At 43.8% G+C, this 22,681-nt stretch overlaps 1 long non-coding RNA gene across 2 annotated transcripts; it reads left to right on the top strand.

The window, feature by feature from the left end:
* Positions 1-305: 305 nt before the first annotated feature.
* On the top strand, positions 306-18,758 carry LOC134425927 (uncharacterized). Of its 2 annotated transcripts, XR_010029805.1 has the most exons (4): positions 306-606; positions 15,090-15,158; positions 17,176-17,274; positions 18,566-18,758. It is a non-coding gene; the product is annotated as an uncharacterized LOC134425927 (long non-coding RNA). The 2 variants fall into 2 exon arrangements; XR_010029804.1 differs by lacking the exon at positions 15,090-15,158.
* Positions 18,759-22,681: the final 3,923 nt, after the last annotated feature.

The following is a 22,681-nucleotide window of genomic DNA, read 5'->3' as shown; positions in this document are numbered from 1 at the left end:
ACTGGGAAAGCAGCTAGCCAAAATAAAAAGGACCTTTAAGGTGTCACATTTTTGAGACAGGACTGACTAGTAGGAAGTATTTATGTTTGTCTGCTCTGCCCCCAGCCTAATCAGACTAGCACCACTTATAAAGCATATTTATCCTGGCTTTGAGCTGGAAAATGTGTGTGCAGCTCAAGTCAGAGCACAAAGAAGAAAACAACAGCCCTCACTCTGATCTTCACAGGTTTCGGGACAGGGATGGTACCAAGTTTTAGATCTCCAATCCTGTGCTGAGGATTCCAATAACAGAGCTGAGCAAGGCAGCAGCTGTGCCACTGCCCCAGCTGAGGTTTGGATCTGTGTCTCCTGAGTCCTTTAATCCTCATATTCCTGCCCCTGTGAGCTCTGAGTTCAGCCTGTCACCAGGCTGGGTTACCCAGAACAGCCTCAGCTTCCCCACCAAGGACCGAGGAGGGTGAAGAACAGAGAGGTTCCTGCCATGCTCCAACAGTGAAAATATTCCTGGTTTCCTGTTGGCAGCCCTGAGACAGTTACCTTTTGCTCTGTGTTGGGCTGGAAGCCAGTTTACATGACTACAAGGATCAGCTTACTGCAGAAAAACAGGTATTGTGATGATTTTATTTAAGTGTTCCTAAGTGGCATTTCATACAAAATATAAATTACCTTGTCCACTGCTTCCCTGACAAATACCTTTTCTAGCTCTTTTATTGAACAGCATAAATATATCGCTTGGTATTGTATGCGTTAAGTGTGCCTAGAGATATTTCTTCCAGCAGTATTTCATCTTGCAAAAAGCAGAGTATTGACAAAATATGTAGTCTTTGAGGTAAAATGTGATGGCCAGCTGGGTTGAACCCATCACTTATAGGAGCAGCAGTCCCTTAGAAATGTGGGTGTTTCAGAATGATCATGCTGCCTTGGCTTAGTTTTCAAGAATACCTGGCTGCCCATGGTGTTTATTGAGCCTGAGGTTTGCAGTGTGATGGACACCAAGGTTATTTATAGATTGTTTTATGGCAGAGTGTCATGGTGCAACCCCCATGGCCTCTGGCTCACTGCCTTCCCTGGAATGGGGAGAGAATGGGAAGGGTAAAACTCAGAAAGGTTGTGGGCTGAGATACAGACAATTTAAATGCTAAAGCAAAAGTTGCAGATGCAGCAAAAGGAAAGCAGGGAATTCATCTTTCCCCAGGGCAGGCTGGTGGGTGTGCAGCCATCCCCAGGACAGCAGGGCTCTGGCACATGTAGCAGTGATTTGGGCAGGCAAACACCATCCTCTGGACATCCCCATTTCCTCCTTCTTCCCCAGCTCCATGCCAGGAACTTGATTCCACATAGTCTGGGAATCCCTCAGGTCAGCTCTGTGCTCTCCCAGCTCCTTGTGCACCCCCAGCCTTGGGGCTGCTGAGGAGCAGAACAGGCCTTGATTCACCCAGCAGTACCAAAACCATCCCTGAATTATAAACACTGTTTCCAGCATGAGTCCAAACCCCAGCTCTGTACCAGCTACTGTGGAGAAAATTAACTCTACACCAGCCAAAACCAGCACACAGTGACAAAAATGAAACACAATAAATACTGTGCTGGTGAGCTATGGCATGTAGACTCATTGGAGTCAAATCTGTAAAAGGATCTCAGCAGGTCACACCATGTCTTTGGAGTCTGGCCTAGTGAGGATTTCTGCCCCAAGAGCTTTGGAGTCTGCCCTAGTGAGGATTTCTGCCCCAAGAGCTTTGGAGTTTGGCCTAGTGAGGATTTCTGCCCCAAGAGCTGCCCCCTGCACCCTCCCTGACCGGGCCACCTTCCCTCATTTCTCAGCAGCCACACAGTGCCCCTAAACACCTGGAAAGGATTTTCTCACAGACAAACTCACAGAACCTCCAATTGAAGCTGTGCTCAGAGGAGTCCCAGGATGCAGGACACTTGCTGTGATCAAAGCACCAGCAGGATACAAACTCCATTTCCCTTCAGATTTGGCTACTGCTCTGTCACTTGGGATCTCCCAAACACAGCTCTGGGATGTGGTTCCTGTGCATGCCCCACCTCTTCATACACTTGCTGGCCTGGAAAAGCCAGATTTAAAATACAGATTCATTGATCTAAACCACCAGACACCAACCTCAGCAGACTCCTGAATACAGGGGGGAATCACAAAGGACATGAGGGGATTTCATGTCCTTCATCATCACTTCTGAAGTTACCTTTTTAGATGAATAATATTATGGGGTGGCACACAGTGTATAACCCATGGTAGCCACCCCCTAAAAATGTCACATTCATGAAGTCAAAGATTATTTTGCCTTTTGTTTTATCTTACACTCGTGCTAAGCACAGGAAGAAGAAGAATGCCTGTTTTGCACATCACTCCCTGTTAGGCTGTGTCTGCTTACATCCCATCAGCTGACATAATGTTACCCAATGCAAGCAGATCAGATGTGACACAAATGTCATGTTGAATCAGATTTTAATGGAGTTGGCAGCTTTTACATCATGGATGAAAAATACCAAGTTAACCACCATACCTGTAGGTGCTCAGGATAAAGCAATGCTAGTCACTAACTCCAAGCCACATTTTCATATTCTAACTTATAAAACGGCCATTTTTACTCTGTGTTATGTTCCTATTCCTTCCCAAAAGTCATAAAAAACCATGATGAGGACTAACCAGGACAAAGCATGCATCAGCAGGGAATTCATCTACTGAAAAATTGATAGAACTTGGAGCCTGTCTCAAAAAACCCATCAAAATCAATAACAACCTTTCTATTGATTCAAAACAGGAAATGGATCAAGGTGTCCATGCCTCAATAAATATTTTTACTGTACAACTAATTTCCCATGAGAAGGAAATTACAGGGTTTTTCTGTAGGCCAGGAGGAAAAAAGCAGAGCAAATTTTATGTAACAGAGCAGGATTACAAAGGGCAGGCAGCACCTAGGTGATTTATCAAGTGATAATAACATGTTGGATTTTTCAATGTTTTTTCATTTTCTACTCATACAGAAATTTTACACTGAGGAAGGAGCAAGGCTGATGTTTGCACCATGACTTGTGTCCATGCCCCTCCAAGCTACAGCTGGCAGAGAAAAAACATGGCATTGGGATATCAGAGAGCCCACTAGGCCCTTGCTCCTCCTTACCCAGCTTCTGGAGCAGAAAACAGCCCCAGGACCTTTGGAGCTCCTGTACCTATGGCTTCTAAACCAGTCTTGCCAGGGCCACATTGTGCAGGAGATGCAGGGAATCCTGGCAGTCCTCTGCAGGGATCTTCCTTAGCCACAGCTGCAGCTCATATCAATTACTTTCAGCATCCTGAGGGTGTTTATCATGCAGTGCCTCAGTGGGATTCTGCTTTACAGCAGATTATTGTCAGGAGACTGGAAACTCTTGTGCCACACTAATAAGGTAATGCTCTCATAACACAGTTGGTTAATAACTTCTATTGCAAAGAGGAGACAAGTCAAAACTACAGAATTGCAGCCTGAAGGGAAGAAAAGAGAAAATGTCCAGCATCATCACTGCCTGCAGCTCTCACACATCACCTGCTCAGAAGCACACTCCCTGCACACTGCAGCAATCATCTGCAGCAGCGTGGGGAGGGCATCAGCTGCCACAGGGATTCTGCTCCCCAAAATACACCACCTAGATAGTTTTCCCACATGCTGATTTTCCTTCTCTCACCATATCATTTACCCATCAGAAAAAATTCTGCATGTCTTCCAGTGAAAGGAAAAGGACAGATATCCCTGCAGGGACTGGGATGCTGAGCAGTGAGCTGAAAGTGTCTGTCAGGGGTAGCAGGAATTAAAAGGACACTGTCCAGACCATGGATATAAACCTTCATAACCTCCTCCTTGGTTTTGTATCCATCACACATCCATGTGTTAGAAGAGGAATTGTGTTTAGCACCCTTTGCATACCAGATCCTGCTGTGCTCTGCTGCTCCTTTTGCCGTGAATCTTCTCTTTCTACTGGATGAGAGCAGAGGTTCCTCTCCTGCTTATTTTTTTTTTCTAAAAGCTCTAATAGCTCCACTCCTCAGCCCAGTTCTGGGGGAAGAGAGCACACACAGAGACATGCTGGGGGCAGATGTGCCAGCTGTTAATTGTTGAAGTAATGCTCCACCAAGGTTTTCAGTGTATTACACAAGGTACCTGTGCTCTTCTCCAGGCTGCCCACAGTAGCCGCTGTCAAGGCCAGGTGCCACTGAACAGAGACCCTCTTGTGTAGGCCAGAACTGCCCACTGAGGGTTTGCCTTTCATATATGGGAACTCTGATAAAGAGCACTTGAACAAATCAGACATTTTCTCTGAAGTGAAAACATTTCCAGCTTACCCTCTCGATCCTTCAGATTGCTATTCATTGCATGCACTAGAGGAGTACCAAGCAAACTATTAATTCAGTGATGAATCCTGCAGTTTACCAGTAGTCTAAGACTCAAATTGCAAAACAATTCATCTTCAGCCTCGTTCATAAGTGAGGAACAGGTATCTGGAGGCTGGTAACCTTTTAGAAACACCACGGTGACAGATTCTGCCTGACAGCTCTGATATGAATTTTGCCTGCTGCATAAATATTGATGGCCTTAATGCTCAGCATAGCAGACTTAATCTTCTTAGCAGGTATGTTTCCAGATTTGGAGCTGTGCTGGCTGCAGGGTCCCCTCCTTCCCCAGCACGGCAGCGATGAGCTCAAGGTGCTATTTAGAGTCATTAGCCCTTGAAAGGGAAAGTTAATTGACAAGCTTTCAGGAAGGAATGGTGCGTACTTGACCATCTCAGAGGAATGGCTCTCAGCCAAGTGGATTCGAGATCCTGAAGAGCCTCTGACACATCCGAGAAGGGATGGGGAAGGCACACGAGGGAACAGGGAGAACAAGGAGTCTGTGATGGAAATGCTCTTGTCTTGTGGTGGGGGAAACAAGCCAGCCTGGCACTGCCACTTCATTTCCACATTTCCTGCAGGAAGATTTCCCACAGGAAATCTCTGTGATTGAGATGAGAAGGAAGCAAAGATAAACAGGATTTCAATGTGAGTGTTTGTTTTTAGACCTTGATCTTCCAACCAGCTCTCAGAGTCCATGGGGGCTCAGAACCCATCCACCAGCCAGATGTGTAATTTATAACTCCCTTTCTTCAATGTCAAAGCCAACGACATAAAGGACATACAATATTGAGAAAGACCTAACTTACTGACACTATGAAATATTAAGGAAGCAAGATAGAAAAAGAATATTAAAAAAAACAAACATCAGTTTGCTGGGTTTTGTCTTCTGCACACCTTCCATTTGTTTATTCCAACTGTATATCTCAGTCTAACTTTAAGTAACTTGGCTGCTTTTATTCTCACTTTATTCTCACTTTTAAAATAAAGAAAGTTTTAACCTAATTGTTTAAATTAATGAGCTGCTCTGCAAATTTTCTATTTTCAACAGAGCCACTCTCAGTCGGCCCTGCCAAACCAAATTCTTTGACCCAATTTCTAAGAATAAATTTCCTCCTGAAAGCTGAAAACAGCCACACCAATCTGTATTGTCCAGCCTGCTGAAACCGGGACTTTATAATGGAAATATGCAGAGCCCTCAGCAACAGTGATGCAAATTACTGTGGTTTTTATTTTTTTGCAAAGGCTATTCTGAGATTCTGAGGTCAGTACTTACATGGCTTGATGACAAGGGAATTAACTGCACAAAGATCAGGTGATATTAGAATTTAAAAAAAACCTCCCTGGGAAAAAATAGAAACTATTCAATATTGTATGAAGCCTAGATGTGCCATTGGTTAAAGAGTAGGAATTATATATTTTTTACTTTTACACTGACAAATGGATAAAAAGGAAAGGAAAGGATTTTGTGCTATTAACCAATATTCTTTTAAAAAAATCATAATCAGATCTCTGTGACCAAACCTTTAAATATGTATTCTATAGAATGAAATCTGGGTATCATAAATTAACTGCCAGTTACCTGCAACCATGCAGATCCTTACCCCTTGCCTCTCCTTGCTCTTTAGGCTGCACACCCATGCCAGGGATTGTATCTCACTGTCACCTCTTGCCTGCACCATAAATCAGAGGCAGTTTTGCTGCTGAGCTGCTGTGCTTAAATCAAGCCCTGTGTGTATTAATAAATATAAATTGCATAGCAGCTGAGTGCTGTAATCCTGATGGGGGTCTGAGGAGGCTGCCGTCAGTAACCTGGCAGCAATTGTACCCTGGCACCCAGGATTTGTATTTCTGCTCTTGCACAGGCTAGAGCACGACTTCTCTTTGCTGCAGCTAATGCAGATTGTGCCCCTTTGATCTCTCCTGGTGGTGTTATCAGACACTGATTTCCAGGGGGTGTCATGATGGAGGGAGAATACACAGCCTACAAGGGGTTCTACAAGGGATTAATCTGCAAACTCCTCACTCAGTGAGGCCCTGGGGCACAGCAAGCCCTGGCTGCACCAAGGCAGCAGGAGCATCTCAGGGAGGAGCTGTTTGGGGCCACATCCCCAAATCTCTGTGAGCAGGGTGGGAGGTGGCAGCAGCACCAGCCCAGGCTGCCAAAGAGCAGCAATCTCTGCTCTCCCAGCCCAGCATTTGCTTCAGACACAGCAATAAATGCAGGGCCCAGGTCTGGAAGGATGCTGGACTAATGAGGAATTTAACACCAGGGGATTTGACCCACAGAGAGAGGAATGGCAGCAGCACCTCAAATACTTGTTGCAGACTCCAGGTTTTCCTGAGAGCCATTTGCCTCTTTCTGAAGTGGTAAAAACACAAAGCAAATTTTGTTAATGTGAACATCTCATGAGCACAGACAAAGCACCCTCTGCAGCACATCTTCCCACCCACACATGCTGGGATGTGGCAGGATGAGGTGCAGGCAGTGCTCCAGCTGCCCTGAGAGCTGCCAAGGAGCCCAGCACAGTCACCCAAAAATACCACCCAGAATAATTTACAGTGCACTTGTGTTCTGCCTTGTTTCTCAGAGGTGTTTTATTCTGCTGGAAGCATACAAATTTATTTCGTAAAAGTGATGTATCTTAAGACTAGAAATTCTGCCACTCCATCATTTCTGTTTGTTCCAGAGAGAGGACCTGTCTCTGATTCAGGGCAAAGCAGGGATTTTATTCCCTTTGATTCAGAAACAGAGATCTGTACATTTCAAAGAGAAATATTTAACCATAGTCAGATAGGCTAAAACAGTGCTAGAAGGTCTTGTTTAGATTTAGCATTATTAGCAAAAATAGTTAAAAGCTCTTCCTTAGTAAAGCCAACAAAGTAAGACAAATTTGAAGGAAAAATAGAACCATGATTCTATACAGACAGCAGCAAGGATATACTCATAAATTGAAAGAAAGAGAATACCTAATCTATTTGCAGTCTTTCTTTTAAGGGAGAAAAACGTTTTTGCCTCCAGCTGTAGAGAACTATTTTCAGTCCATCAAAGAGAGAAACACAGTACAGACCTCACCAGCCATGCCATCAATAGCAGTGCTTGATGGAGGACCTCAGCAGCAGGACTTGCTTTTCCCTCAATCACCATTTCCAGGCAGGATAAAGCTCTCCTGGGCACGTGGCACTGGCATGATGCTACAGCTGAAGCACTGCAGGTGCAGCAGAAGGTCCTGCCAAATCAATATTTTGCTTTCATACAAAGTCTGAGGACACAGTCTGACCCCTGCCATCTCCATGGCTTCTCCTTTCTCTTTTGGGAAGAGCAGCACTGGTACACAGCCCTGTGTCATCTCAACCTTGGGAAATACAAATGTGTTTGTGCAGAATGGGCTTATTAGCTAAACCTCTGCTGCAGGGCACAGCTCAGGTGATCCATTGAATTTTATCTGCATCCTCTCAAAAGCCTCTGGGAAGCCTCAGGAAGCTTAAATAATGCAAGGGCACCAAGCACTGAACCCAGCCCCTTGATGCTTGGAGTTCAACCACTTTGCTTTTAGCTTCATCACCAGTGAAGAGGAGGGAAGTGGGGCTGGCAAAGTTTGCCTTGCAGTGGGGTGGGAGCAAAGAGAGGCAGAGGAGGGGTGCAGGGGAACACTCCAATGCCTGAACTCTCCTCAGCAACATCCCTGTTGTTCTTCTGGCTCCTCAGGAGCCCTGCCAGGTCTGGCAGTGAGGTGAGATTTGTACAGAACCCTGCAGAGAGCAAGAGCTCTGTCAGGGCAAACCCCAGGAGAGAGCCATGAGAGGAGAGGATTTGGGGCACCCAGGGGATCTGGGATGTGGCTTTGCTTCCCTACCCTTGCTAGAGTAAAGATACAGTAAACAGTGAGTATCAGTGGAGAAGAAAACCATGGCAACAGAAACTTAGCTCCTGTGTTAATTTATTGCCATCGAGATATTTGCCAAGTGCCAGCTCCCTGGGAAAAATGCATTTTTCATCAGTACTGCACAGAAATTAGCATCAGAAGAATTAATGCACTTAATAACTGACAAAGAGCACTGGGAAATGTGCGTGAGATATGAAGACAACTGTATTTATGTGTCCCTTCAACCTATAGCAAACGCCAGCTAACTGGATAAATGTCACTGCAAGTTTGAATCATGACTTGGTGTCATTTTAAATTCAAGAGAAGCAAGGATTTTCTTTATTTAGCTAACACTGGAAGTGACATAATGAATAAAGGGCACAAGCTCCTTGTTTGTGTTGCAAATCTTTCAGCCTTTAACCTAGAAAAAGGTGAAGGCATTTCCAAAACAGGTCAGGCCATAGGCTAATGTGCTGGTTTGTACCCAGAGGAGGTGTGCAGCAGACATGGGACCTCTCAGACCCTTGAGGCCATGGGGGCTTAGGCCATCTCCTCCTCCTCCTCACTTTTCCTGCCCCATCTAAGCCAGGAGAGTCTGCAGCCCCTGGCCTTGCTGTGCCAGAGCCCCTGGAGCACATTCAGCCAGATCCCTGCTGTTCCACAGAGCAGCAGCACAGAAAATCTGTGCCTGTCTCCAGGAAATCCAGGGGTTTGTGTGCTGGGCTGAGTGTTCCAAGCCCACCCCATCACTCTGATCCTTGGCTTGTCTCCAAGGTTATCTCCTGCTACCCCACACTCCCAAGAGCACAGCTTCTCCACCAGGCTTTGGTACTTCCCCTCCTTCCATGTCACAGCCTGCTGATCTGAATGCCAGGCAACAAGCAGCCAGCTTGCCAGAGCATCTCTGGGTTTGCATCAAGACAGTCCACTTCTTGGCTTTGGCCCACAGAAAAAGAACCTTCTTCCCCAGCACTAATTCATTAAATACACAACACACAGGCTACAATTACGATGACTGCAAATAGCATCATTACATTTCTATGAATATTTTTGAAGTAATACCAATCTCTGCATTGTTTTGTTGTTTTTCTTTTTAATATACTCCACCAACAGACAGGACTGTGTACTGTCAGATATGCACTGCAGAACTAAATCCTGGGCTTGCTTTCAGGACCTACAGAGACTTTAGGAAACTTGGGTGGTGATGGGCTTGTTTTCTATCTGAAGCAACTGCTCATTCACGTGTTTCTAGAAGATGGTTTTTGCAGACCTGCCCCCAGACTTTCCCTTCCAAATGATGAAGCACTGTTTGTTCACACTGAAGGCAGTGTGCATTCTGTCTCTCAGCCTGTAACCTTGTAACAAACTGACCACTTCATTCAGCCTCTCTATTTTAACAGGGAACATTATTTCGTACCACATGCAAATTGGCATCTTAACTGTGGGAAAAATAGAGACTGATTCATTGTTCAGCTGATGGGAGGAATTACCTCCATCACTGTGTGATTCATCTTGATTCATCCCACACCAGGAATCACGAAGGAATAATTTAAAGCCAACTCAATATATTGTAAGCTCTAAGTGGGAAAGCCTGTGCTTAGCACACATTGCTGATGGACAAAAGCAAACTGTGGGGCTATCCTGTTGCAGGGCAGAAATTCTGCAAAGATGGAAGCACAGTTACAGAAATAGATGATTTTTCCCCCACCCTTGGTTCACTGTGGAAAGCTGACTCTCACAGGACAAGGTGGAAAAAGAAACAAGATAGAGAAAAGGCATAAAAAATTTATTGTAGGCAAAGCAAGATCCGTGCAGGGAAAGAGTGACAAAAATTGAACTGCTACATGTTCTGATGAGACAAATAGGACAGGACATGGAAGAGCATCCTAAACCAGTGCAAAGCCTGGTGCTTGCCTGCTTGCACACGAGTCAAACAGAGAACAGGTGAAAAAAAGGGAAAGTACACAAACTGGAAGAAAATGTGGGGGAAGAGGAGTTAGAAAAGCAGCAACACAAAGCAGGGACTCCAGGACTCAGAACACTAAAAGATAGGGATAATGAGAAACACAGCCAGGAAAATAACCCAAAGACCAGAAGGATTCAGGTTCCCTGATGGGGTGGGGTAGTAGGGGTGACCTTGTAGACAAATTGCAGAGTATTTACCTGCCACAAAACACTGTTTCTTTCAGGATCCTGCTATGGCCTAGACAAAGGGCTGCATGGGACAAAAAGACAGTGGATATTGTTCCCATGGCACAGCTTTAGCATGTCCAGAAGCAGGACAGTTTGTAACCCTGAGCTGGCACAGAGTAGAAAGCCCTGCTGTGGTTAGGGGAGCACAGGCAGGGCAGCCCTGCAGAGCAGGACCAGGTTATGGATTTGCTAAGAGAACACTCTGAAACACTGTAATTGCCATCTGGGCTCCATTATTGCAATATGGGGGTTTTAATGGAGAGTTAAGAGCAGTGCTGACCTTTAAATACCCTAAGTATTTTAAAGCTGTACTAGAAGATTTTACACCAATTATTTATTAGCATTATAAGTAAATGAGTTATTATCATTCATGGATTCTGTAACAGTCAATTTGTTTCTCTGCCCAGAGCCTTGAAGTGCCTATTTCACAATTTCTTAGAGATGTAACCATAGGAACTAAGTGGTTGCCAACATAAACCCTCACAATTAATGACAATAAGCTTTCACCCTATTGAGTGATAGTGAAATGTATACAGAGCTGATGAAATGCACCTCAAGGGCCATGGGACCCTGAAGGCAGAGGCACATCCACTGGCAGCCTCAGTGAGTGCATTGGCTCAGCTGTGCCTTTTTGAAACTCTCACACACAGAATCCTGCTGTGAAATGGGAGACCAAGAAGGCAGATTTTCTGCCCTGGATAGCAGAGATCCCTCTGAGCTGTAGTAGAGAGCAAGGACAGTGCCCTTGACCCACTCCCTGAGCATCACAGAGGGATGGGGAATGGCAATGGAGAGGAGCCACAGCTCCCCAGGACAGCAGGAGAGCTGCAGCACAACTCTGCTCCTGCAGTTTGAGCAGCCCCCAGAGCTCCCTGCACTGCAGCACCCACCTGGCATCAGGGGTTCAGCTGTGGTGCCTCCTGCACTTAAACCTCTTCTGTGAGATCCTCCCTGTCCCTTTCACATTGGGATGAGCATTTTGCCTGTGTTCCCCTCTGAAGAGGTGGGTTTGTTTTGTTCCCTAAGCATCTACTGCTGGAGGACAGACAGCTCCACTGCAGATGATCATCCTGCCGTGGGTGTGTGATTTCCAAGCAATAACATGGCTTTTCCCAAGAAAGCTTCACAAATACTCCATCTCTGGAGCTGATCATTTTATATGCTTAAATACCAGCCCAAGGACGAATTCTTTGCTCTTGCTTGCCTGTGACCAGGAAGGCACAAGACCTTCTTGCAAGGGAAAATGTTCAGTAACACCTGAAAGCAAACTGCTTGCTTGTCAGGGAGGGGAAATTCATCAGGAGTTTGTGACATTTATGGTAACAGGCTCAGAGGACATCTTGAAAGACACCTCCATTTACTGCTTCAAGAGAAATATCCAGATGACTCTTCCCACAGCATGTTATGGCAGAAATTAGAATATGGAAATTAGAGGCATCCTTGCTAATGGTTTGGGGCTTCATGAGGTGGCTCTATCAGAAAGACTTTCCTGATTCTGAGCTTTTTCCCAAAGTGATGCTGAAGAGGAAGACTGAGTGGGCTTCAGCTCCAGAGAGGGAAACAGTTCTTTGCCCACAAGGTGGTGGAGAACACCAGAACATCACCTGGGGCCTGAGCAGAAGGGAACAGAGCCCTTTGGCTGCCAGGGGGATGTTTGAGGAGAGGGGAAATGTGAGCAGCACATGGGAGGCTGCAGGCACATCTCCAGTCTGCAGCATAGAGGGACTGAGGGGCTGCCAGAGCCCCTGGGATCAACCCTGCAAAGGATCAGAACTCAGTTTGTCACTGAAAACTTCATGAATGAAAACACTGAAAAGGGGCACAGCAACAGCTCCTTTTTCCCTTGGGCAGCACTGCTAGAGAAAAGTGAAGTGCTTCAAGAGGGGTAGCACAGGCAGGGCGAAGTTCTGCACACACACATCCAGTTCTGTCTGAGCTCTCTGCACACAAAACCTTGCATTGAGTGATGCTGTACTGATTTTTGCCTTTTTTTTTTCCTTTTATATATTCTCTGTATTCTTTACACAAATATTTGTAGCTCTGTAGCCTATTATTGCAGTCAGAGCTACTTTTCCCAGTACTTTTCCCTGCCCTGAGAGGCAGAAAGACAAAGCATATTCCAAAGCCCCTATCCTGGCTCTCCCTAGGACTCAAGACCAAAAAACAGCTCTTAGAGACACATTTTCATCAACAGGTTCAGTTTCCATCTGAGGGGGGAGGATTTAGCAGGGGCTTGAACTGGAGGGGAATTGCAACACCACCTGTGCTCCCAGTTGGTGATTTTTGTCAATTATGCTATTTCAATAAACTTATAAAACTGTATGCACCCCCATGGGGGGTGAGCTTTTGTGGACATTTTCTATATTTGCCCCTGGAGGTCTCAAATAAAGATCAGGCTTTATAATACCAACTATACTAGTATTATCTTGAAAGTGTGTATTGTTTCATTTCTAGGTTTCTTAAGGCATCAGAAGAAGCCCCATTTGGCTTCTGCAGTGCAATATTCCGACCAATAAAGAAGCCCATTTGAATATTTGATGCCATTAAGGAAACTGTACTGAACCCTTAGACAGGTTTTTGGTTATCTCAGCCATCAGAAACACTCAGAATTCTGTGTTTAAATGTATCTGTCTACAGCTGGGTACAGATACACAGTTCCTGGCAGATAACACTGTCACACCAGATAATAAGCTCCTGCTGCTAGATAAAGCACTTGGAGGAAGATGCACATTTGAATTTCTATTCCCTTGGCTTTAATGAGATGCCATCAGCTCAAGTTTGGCCCCATATTTAAATGTCATTAAGAGAAGTTCTGTGCAATCATAACAAGAAAAAAAATTTAGCACAATTTCTACTGGAAATGGGATTTTCTTGCAAACCCTCATTTCTTTGCAGTCTTCATGCAGAATTGTGTTGGCAGATAAGAAATCCCACCCAGTGAGGATGGGACTGAGAGCTCTCACAGGGTGACCCAGGAGGGTCCCCAGGTGTCCCCCCAGGCAGGGATGTGGCACGTGGCAGCTTGTGGCACATGTCCCCACCCAAAGCCCTGCTGCCACCATGGCACAACACATGCAGTTTAATTTGACACTGACACTGGTGTGGCCACAGCCACCCAGGCAGAGGAGTTTGGAGACTGAGGCTCCATTTCCAGAGGTTTGAGCTCCTCCACGCCCAGCACACAGCCACCACCCATTGCCCCCTACAGCATCTTCTCCCACAGAGGCAAAAGGCTCAGACCAGTCAGATTTGGTGTTTTTCCCTCTCTTTCTCTGCTTCATATGCTGCTGACTTCTGGTGTGCCACATCCTAATCTTGATGAAAATCTTGGTTACCTCTGAGGGTTTTAAGATCTCAAAAACTAATTTTCTCCTTCATATTCCAGCAGGAATAGCTTGGAAAATAATAATTTGGCCATATATATATATATATATATATTTCCCATCATATTATATTCCAAACAATTGCCTTGGGGTAGGAGAAAGCACATTAAAATGCATGCAAACTGAGTTAACAAATGTCAGCCAGAGATCCCAAATAGAAAGTGTTCTTCTCAGACCCCAGGCTAAAAGTCTGAATAAACAGATGTTCTTTGCTCTGTGCCCTGAAGGTTAAACTTAACCTTTGTTAGACAAACAAGGGACACTGATACTCTTTGTTAAATAAGAAAGGTCGATGGCATGTATAATCAATAATATTAGACCATTTGACATATTTTAGGTTAGGGGTTTTAGCAGAGGAAGAGAAGTTATAATATTTCTAGGAGAGGAGAAGCAGACAGACTGTGCACAATAAATCGAAATATTAAGAGTTCAGAGGCACCCACGGAGAGGCAGCAGCTCTCCCCCTGTTTCCACACCTGCTTTATTTGCAGCTTGGGCTCCACCCCAGATGGAGGGATGGTCTCCATGCCACCCCAAGGAATGGCTCCTCTCTGACACCCTGGTCTGGCAGGTTTTCAGCTGCACTCGCAACAACACCCAGGTTTTACTCCTTCTTACCAGTGAGTTAGGACTTGAGATCTGGATGTGAGTAATTCCACCAGAGATAAATTTTGTCAGAAGCACTCTTATCCATAACTCCATATCCATGCTCACAAAGAGACTTAAACAAAAAGTCCAGAAAAACCTGTAAGAAAAACTGTGTAACAAATTCCCGTGATCATAAAAACAGAAGAGAAAGTTAGGGAAAATCCTGGTCACTGTGTTGTTTTTTGCCTGGAAACAGAAAAACTAAATATACCAAAAAACCCTTCGCTTCCTCATGGGTTGGACAGCAGGGTTTTTACTTTTTCTTGTGCTCCTTTTGGGCTTTGCAGTATGAAATCAAGGCACGTGCTCCTCTTTGCTTTTTTTTTTGCAATCTCCATTGATTTATATTCCTCTAGGCTGTGCTGCTTTTTCCTGCCTGTGCTTCTATTCTGCTCTAACCTACCCTGTGTGCCTCAATCTGTGGAATTTTTCATGATCTCCTAACTCATGCAGATATCCATCTTTCTAGCTCAGCAAAAACTAACCAGAATATGAATGGTCTGTGTTCCACTCTGTGCTGTGTGTGGCAGGAGCTGCCTCCCACATCTGATTGTTTTAATTTACCCATCTGATTTCTCTTCACATAACCAAGTGAATCCTTTCTCTACCCAGGCCATGCTTGCTGACCATGGAGATTATTTTTAATGTGGCTCCCATCCCACAGGAGCAAGGACTGCCAGGGTAATGTTCCTTCCTGCTCTGCTGAGTTGCACATCACTAACTAATCCAGAATGACTCTCAAGGACCCCCGTTACTCAACAGAGCACAATCAACAGAATTGCTTCATGTTTTGTCATGTTGTTTCAGGAATAATGGGTTCATATGAGGTGACAATGCCTTGTAAACTGTCTGCAATGAGATATGTTTTATTAGGAAAGTACAGAACTACAACTGCTGATCATCTAATTAAATTTCAGGCCAAGTTTGCTGCAATTTGATTTACTCATGTGCTCTGAGTGAGTCACAAACATTTTGAAATACGGGGCTGGTATGACAACTGTGCACAATGATATAGAAAATAAAGGCCTTTTCCATGCCAATTGGAAATAAACCCACATTTATTTAAATAAAGATATGAATTATTTATGCCACTTCTGTAACACAAAGATGCTGATGCAGATACTCTCATAACAGAGAATATAAAAGCAGAAACTAAACATGTGTCTTACCTGCCAATAATCCTGCAAGACATCTAAAGAAATAGAACCTTGTTTACTGTAGTGGGCTGTTCCTCCCAACACACAGTGGATGTGAGTTTTCCCATATTTCATCTCAAAGACAACTAGAATACCTTATACACTCATGCTAAATACTTTCACTCCAAAGCTGATCTTTATTATTGTTATTATACAGAGAAAATATCTGTTGATTACGTCCAGACAGATAGGCCCATTTCCATCATAAGCTTTACAACAGTTTCATTGCCTCTCACTGAAAAGTCAGCATTTTGCAAGATTTGAAGGAAAAAAAAAAGATAAAAAAGAAGTTGAAAACAATTAACACAAGTTTCATAGCCATTTTCCATGGGAACAAAATCTTCTATAGTCAGGGCAATTATTCCTTTTAAAGTATAGATTCCAATGCTCTGTTGTGAGTTGCATTTAAATAGGGAATGAACTCATCATCTGACCGTTTAACCATCTGTAAATAGCCTAAACACAGGACATTAGATCTGGATAAGAAATCTCTGCAAAAATGTTCATTGGTATTTAGTGCAAATTAGAGCAAACTCCATTTTGTAGAGGACACCAGAACTCTTTGTCCCTCACGAATTATCTGCAAGAGTTGATATTTCTGGTGGCATGGTGCCAAATGGTGGCATTTTGGCTGCCTTGAGTGAAAGTTGAGGGAGCATGGGTGAGGTAGAGAGTACTTAAAATCTGGCTAAATCAGCATCTAGGCCATGGTAGATTGAAACCAGAATCCATGGGAAAGGCTGTGAACCTCCCAGCCCTGCCTCAGACCCACTGCTAGGGTTGTATCATCTCAATTATAACCTGCCCAGCAGCCATGAATAAAATAAATAAAATTATATCCTAGAGATGTAGCACTTGCTGCATTTATAGCATTAATGATGATTTCATCCCATCTTATCCCATCTGTAGCAGGGCATAATTTCACTAATCCCCTTTTAAAACACAACTAGACTCTATTTCAAGGGAGGGAATCAGCCCACTGATGCCCACACGAAGGCAGAGCTGTGGTTCAGGAGCACAGCAGCCAAACATCATTTCCAGAGGAGCCTTTAATTGACTGCATTTGTGAAAGATGCATCAAAATGTCCCAAAATGAGCACATTGTCACTTTTATAATTTGCTGACAGTTTGCCCCCAGGTAAACCTCCAGCACACTAATAGTTTTTCTTGGCCAGCACAACTAATATAGACTTAATATCTCTCTTTGCTAAATAAGAGGAACATTTACAATAGCTGCTGGGTAGAAAATTAACCAAGTGAACTCTTCAATTTGTCTGTCCCTGTCTGTCTCTCTCATTAATTTTTTATGGAAATCAAAGACTAATTCTGTCTCTCTGCTTGTAATCACATTCAAAACATGCTCATGACTCAGTAATCTGCTTATGAAGGTTGCTGTTCTCTGCAGTAACTCTGCAGACACCCACATTTGGGGCGGTCTGAATGTTCACACAGCTTGCAGTTGCCAACACAATTTCTATTCCTTGCTGTTTTTGTCATTTTAGAATCTCCCTTCCATTTTGAAAGCTATCAGGGTGAACAGGAAACTCATCAAGCCAAAGTCAGAAGTCTCAAGAAGCTATTCACCACACTGCAAACCCCTGGTAAGCAATTTCTGATGGCTTAAAAAAAAAAAAAAGAAAAATAATTTACTGATGATGCTTTTTTAAAAACAAGCCCATCCTGAAAGACCAGATGTGAAATCCCACACTTATTATCCCAATACAAGGGAAGTCTGATCCAAATTTGTTATTTTGGCTTGAGCCAACACTCTTTGCTCAGCTCCTCTGCATACAGAACATAATGGGAGCGAGGTTTTATTTCAAATTTCAACTAGTTGCCAAGATGTTAACTTTCCTAGCTGTGTACAGCATCATAATTACCTGCTTCTACCAGTAATTGGTTGCCCTCATACAGCAGCAACAATCCAGTTATTATTCCTCATTCTGCTCCAGTCAAAAAGGCCCTGGGGAGGAGCAGTGAGCAGGTATCCATGTCACCTTCCCAGCAGCTGCTGGAATGAAAAGTGGCCAAGGAGAATTTCCATGGAATGGCAATACCATAATTGATGTGCTCGTGGATGAGGAGAGACAAAAGGCAGTGATGAGGGCAGGGGCAGGAGCAGCTCTGTGGGAGCACGAGGGGCACAGCTGGGCTCATCATTGTTTTCCTCTCAGCTGCATTTTGATGGCTTAGCAACACAGCTAATTTTACCTAAGAGGGAAATGGTGAAGCAAAGTGATAATACTTCTTTATTAAGCAAATGCACTCTTATTTATAGCCAGATTTTGGATCACAAAAATAAAAGAGATGAACACAGAGCTTCCTTACTATTTTGTGTGTGTGTGTGCATAATTAGTACAAATGTTTTTTCCACATTCAAATCATGCACCAAAATCAACTATCTTCCAGCATGTAAATGTTTTTCTGACTGTATGGGCAACACAAATACAATGTCAGGAGAGTTTGTAACAAAATGGTTTGAACGCTTCTACTTAAAACCCTGTACTATACAAAAAAACCCCACATGTATGTATTGCAGAGATATGGTGATGTGTTCAAATGTTCTCTCATGCTTCCTGTGATCAGTCCCCAGAGCATAATATTTTGGAAGAAGCTAATTTGTTACATAATCTAAAGAAAACAATCACAGGCTTCCCAGCTCTGCTCACACAACAAATATAAAACCAAAAAGGATTTCTTTATTCTTAAAGAATGAGCCATGAGTTGCCTAAAAATAAGCTTTCATAAGCACATAAAAATAAACACCACAAATATGAGTGAGAGAGAATTCTAAATGAGACATTTATTAGACTTGGGATGGCAAAAGAATAATGAAGTAACGTGTGAAAACTAATTCTCTTTGATTTGACATGTTGATTTTTGTGTTTACAGCTAGGCGGGGATTTGCTGAAGAGAGGTGTCGATGAGGACATGCAAGTGGGTCAGAATGACAAGTTTCTTCAAGCTGAATTGCACCATTTTTTAAAAATTACCTTCTGGAGAAAGTCTAAGGACAAAAACACACCTCTGCTAGCTAAGCAAAACTCTCCTAAAAGTTCTTGTGCAGAATAAACTCTACATCTGATTATTTACCATTTCTTTTTTTATTTTGCCAACCATAGTATTTCCATATCAATCTAGAGCATGCTCATTTTAGGCCTTAAAACTGGGTCAACACACCCTGGAAATTCACACCAAACTGCAGCTCCTGAGCACAGATAGGCAGAGTTGTCAAAATATTCTCATCACTGAGTAAATTTGTGCTTAGAGCAAAACCAACAGCCTGGAAAACACAAGTGCCCTGCAAGCTATCAATTAAACCTTACATCAGGATAAACTTGTGTCAAGAGGAAATTATTTCCATTTTACCTGGAGAGATCCAGCTCTGCTCTGACATACAGACAAGGACAGATCAGGGAAGAGTCCACTTGCCTAAAGAAAGGGCAAATCCTTGCTGTGCTGTTTGATAAGGTGCTACAGGGAGCTCCTGTACCCTCAGTGGGGTATGATTTAACCTGAGCATTTTCTGAGATTTCAAAGCATTCCCATTCCTCATCAAAATGAAAAAAAAATGCTTTCAGGACGTGCTTTAGCAAAAGCCACAAAGTGTCCCCAGAGGAACCCAGCACTTCATGACTGGGGCAGGAATTTGGTGGCTGGACTCTGCACACAAAGCCTGGTGTCAGTGGGGAGATGAAGCAGCTCCCTACAAAATTCACCTCCCTTCAAATCCTCTGGGGAGCCCCCTTTTCCCCTAGCTGGTCTCTCCTTGCTTGCAGCTTTCTGGGCCCATGAGCCCTTTAACTCAGAATAACAAGATGAATCAAAAATACTGAAATAGAAGTAAAACTGCAGGAAGAATGCAACATATTTTAAATTTTTGAAGTTTCTTTCATTTGCTGTGGCTCAAATTGGACTCTGTGTATTTTTAAAGCTTCTCTTTCTGCCTCTAATTAAAGAATTCATTTTGTTTGACTAACAGATGTAGAAACTTATTTCATCAAATAGTACCTGAACCACAGTTTTTCATTGACTTTATCAAAATTAACATCTGGTAGTTTTTTTCTGATCTTCTGAACAGATTTAAGACGAGAAAACCTTTAGAGCCCTCTTATCCCAGGTCATGCTTACCAACCACTCTTCCTAGCTCCATTTCAAACACAGAGGTAGGTGGGAAAATCAGGTGGGTTTTCTCTCCCTGTGGATATTCACACAGGCCTGAATGGGTGGGAATTATATCTGCTTGGAGGATTCTGAGAGTGGGTGGTTCAGAGGCCAAGATTAAACCTTTGAGCTAAAGGGAAGGTAGAAACATATTAAAGACTATTTCACCCCCTCTGGTTCTGGGAGGTGTGTTACTACTCACTGCAAGTTGTGCTCAGATGGAGAAAAGCATCTTGCTCAAGATTTAAAACATGGCACCACCAGCTAAAAGGTGGAAGTGTTGGTTCCATAGAATCCAACAAAAAATTCCCATAAACTTGGGATATGCCAGATCTTCCTCCTGAAACATTGGCCACATCTCTGCCTTCCTGCACTGGCGTTTTCCTGCTCTAGTATCACTCTTTCATCTGCTTTTACATGCCATTCTCCTAACTTCATCCTTCCTCCATTTAAGATGTGTTTTATGAGGTTGATTTTCAAGGTACCACATTGCCCCACCTTTATCTGCTGCCCTTTCCTTTCACTTCCCCTTTTGCATCTTTTTCAAAGAAACTGAAGAAAATGTAACCTTTACTGTGCAGCATCTTGCCAGCCAAATGAGCAGGAGAAATCAAGATCTACCTCCTTTTTCCCATGCAAGTACCTCGTGCATGTTTTTGTCCTAAGAGGAGTCTGAACTAACAGACATGAAATTTGCTCAAATGTATTTTTCCCAGACTGGTCCTAATTCAATGTTACATGGCCTCCACTCCCCAAACAGCCCTGGCACACATTTCTGGTTGAAACTCACACTGCTCTGCCTTAGACTCCAGGGGGATTTAATGAACAGGGAAATATCCCTTTAGAAACACCCCGTGGCTCTCAGGCCACTGAATGGGGTAAATGTAAATTGAAACTGAAGATTATATGATTTTTAAAAAAACACAATAGATGAACCTAATTTCCAACCAGATTTTCTAATAGGACACACCTTTCCCTTCCAGTTCTGGTACTGCCAATATTGTGCTGCATATCACAGTATGGCAGCGCACAGAGTGGATGGGTCACAAGAGTTCAGTCTTGAATTTGTAGGAAAAATGATGCTGTACATATTTTGCAGCTCTTGTCTGTGCTAAACTCTCCATCTTGAGATATGCAACATTTACCAGCTTACACATTTTACATTTCCCTCTTAGAATGCCCATTCACCTTCTGCTTTGAACTGTTTCAGGGTCTGTTAACAAGGGAAGATAGAGCTGCTCAGAAAAATAACTTACTTTTTAAAAAATATCTCAGTAGTGCAGGAATGTTTCTGAGTAACTGGGTTGACAACTGCAAATGATGTACTTAAAAGTACCTGGACAAATTGACTTTGCATTACAAATTGGGCCTGTGCTATTCAAAGGCATCAATTTGTATTGTGTTAGTAGTCAATTCAAGTAGTAGTTAATAATATTCCATTACAGTTAGTAATTAATTCAATAACAAAATTAAATAAATATTAAATATTGTACATAAATATTATTTTAAATTATTATTTAACACAAATATTAAATGATCAAATTCAATAATAGTTAATGGTTCATTCAAATCACCTTTTTAATGTCTAAAGGACCTATGTAAAGAGAACTTACTTTCAAGGTTACAGTATTAATGAGCTATTGTAGCATCATTTTTTAGCTGCCCAAAGAGTGATTTCAAAAGTTAAAACTAAATTTCTGACCTTACACTGTTACCCAGAGGCAACCTTCTGTTGCCCACTAATCTGATTTCCAGGAAACATTCAGCTTTAATTCCTCTTGTCATCAGCACAGGAAATGAGCTGGCCCCTGCTCTGCCTTTACAGCTGTTAGTGATGAGGCTGGCAGGACAATTCAGGCTGAGTCCTCTGTCCCCAAACCCCAGAGCAGCCTGGTGTGTCTGGGCTCCAGAATCCCTGCCCTAACCTGCAGGGCTGTCTCAGGTCATGGGTGACCCTTCCCCACCTCCTCTCCAAATTCCTGTCAAGTGAAACCCACCTTTCTCCTTGCCCCAAGTGCTCACCAGGCTCCTGTCTCTTGTACATGGCTCTGCAGCAAACAAACAGAGAGACAGAAGCTGCCTCCTGCCAAAGGGAAAAATTGCAAGAAGGAGGAGATTAATGTGGAACAGCTGTGCTGTGGATTTTTTGAATAATTTGCTGAAAATAAACTTTAATGGCAATTAAGAACAGAGATTAGCTCTGCAGTTCTGTGTTCTCAGAGGGCAACTTGCTTGAACAAAAGCAAAGCCAGAGCTTGGCACCAGGAGCAGCTCAGCTGGCAGTGCCTGCCCAGAGCCAGGCAGGGATGGGAGGGATGGGATCTGCTCCCCAAAACCTGCCCAGCCCTGGGCTGCTCCCCAAAACCTGCCCAGCCCTGGGCTGCTCCCCAAAACCTGCCCAGCCCTGGGCTGCTCCCCAAAACCTGCCCAGCCCTGGGCTGCTCCCCTCACCCTGCCCAGCCCTGGGCTGCTCCTGCTTTTGGGAGCTCCAATTTTTAGCTCACTCAGGAGGAAGAGGAGGTGATGGCCCAGTGGATCAGCCTGGCTGCTGCTGTCCCCTGTGCCTGGCTCTGAGAGGTGACCCCAGAGGTTCTGGGCAGGGTTGAACACCATTGTCCATGGCAGGGAAGTCACAGCCTCTGCCAGCTCAGGCTTCTCTCTCCTGGCTGTGTCTGTTTGTCAGCAGTTAGAGGCCCAGATGAACCAAACCCAGACCTTTCAGGACTCTCCACAAGTGCTGGTTCCCACCACAGGAGCTGACAACAAGCAGGCAGCCTGCACCCCCCTGGCCTATTTGAATGTGCTTTCAGAGCTCACCAAGAACTCAAGTCCTTCAGTTTGCAT

The sequence above is a fragment of the Melospiza melodia genome, chromosome 16 (assembly GCF_035770615.1).
Source record: "Melospiza melodia melodia isolate bMelMel2 chromosome 16, bMelMel2.pri, whole genome shotgun sequence".
NCBI classification, from domain to species: domain Eukaryota; kingdom Metazoa; phylum Chordata; class Aves; order Passeriformes; family Passerellidae; genus Melospiza; species Melospiza melodia.
The sequence above is the reverse complement of the archived record's forward strand: the minus strand, read 5'-3'. Positions and strand labels throughout refer to the sequence as shown.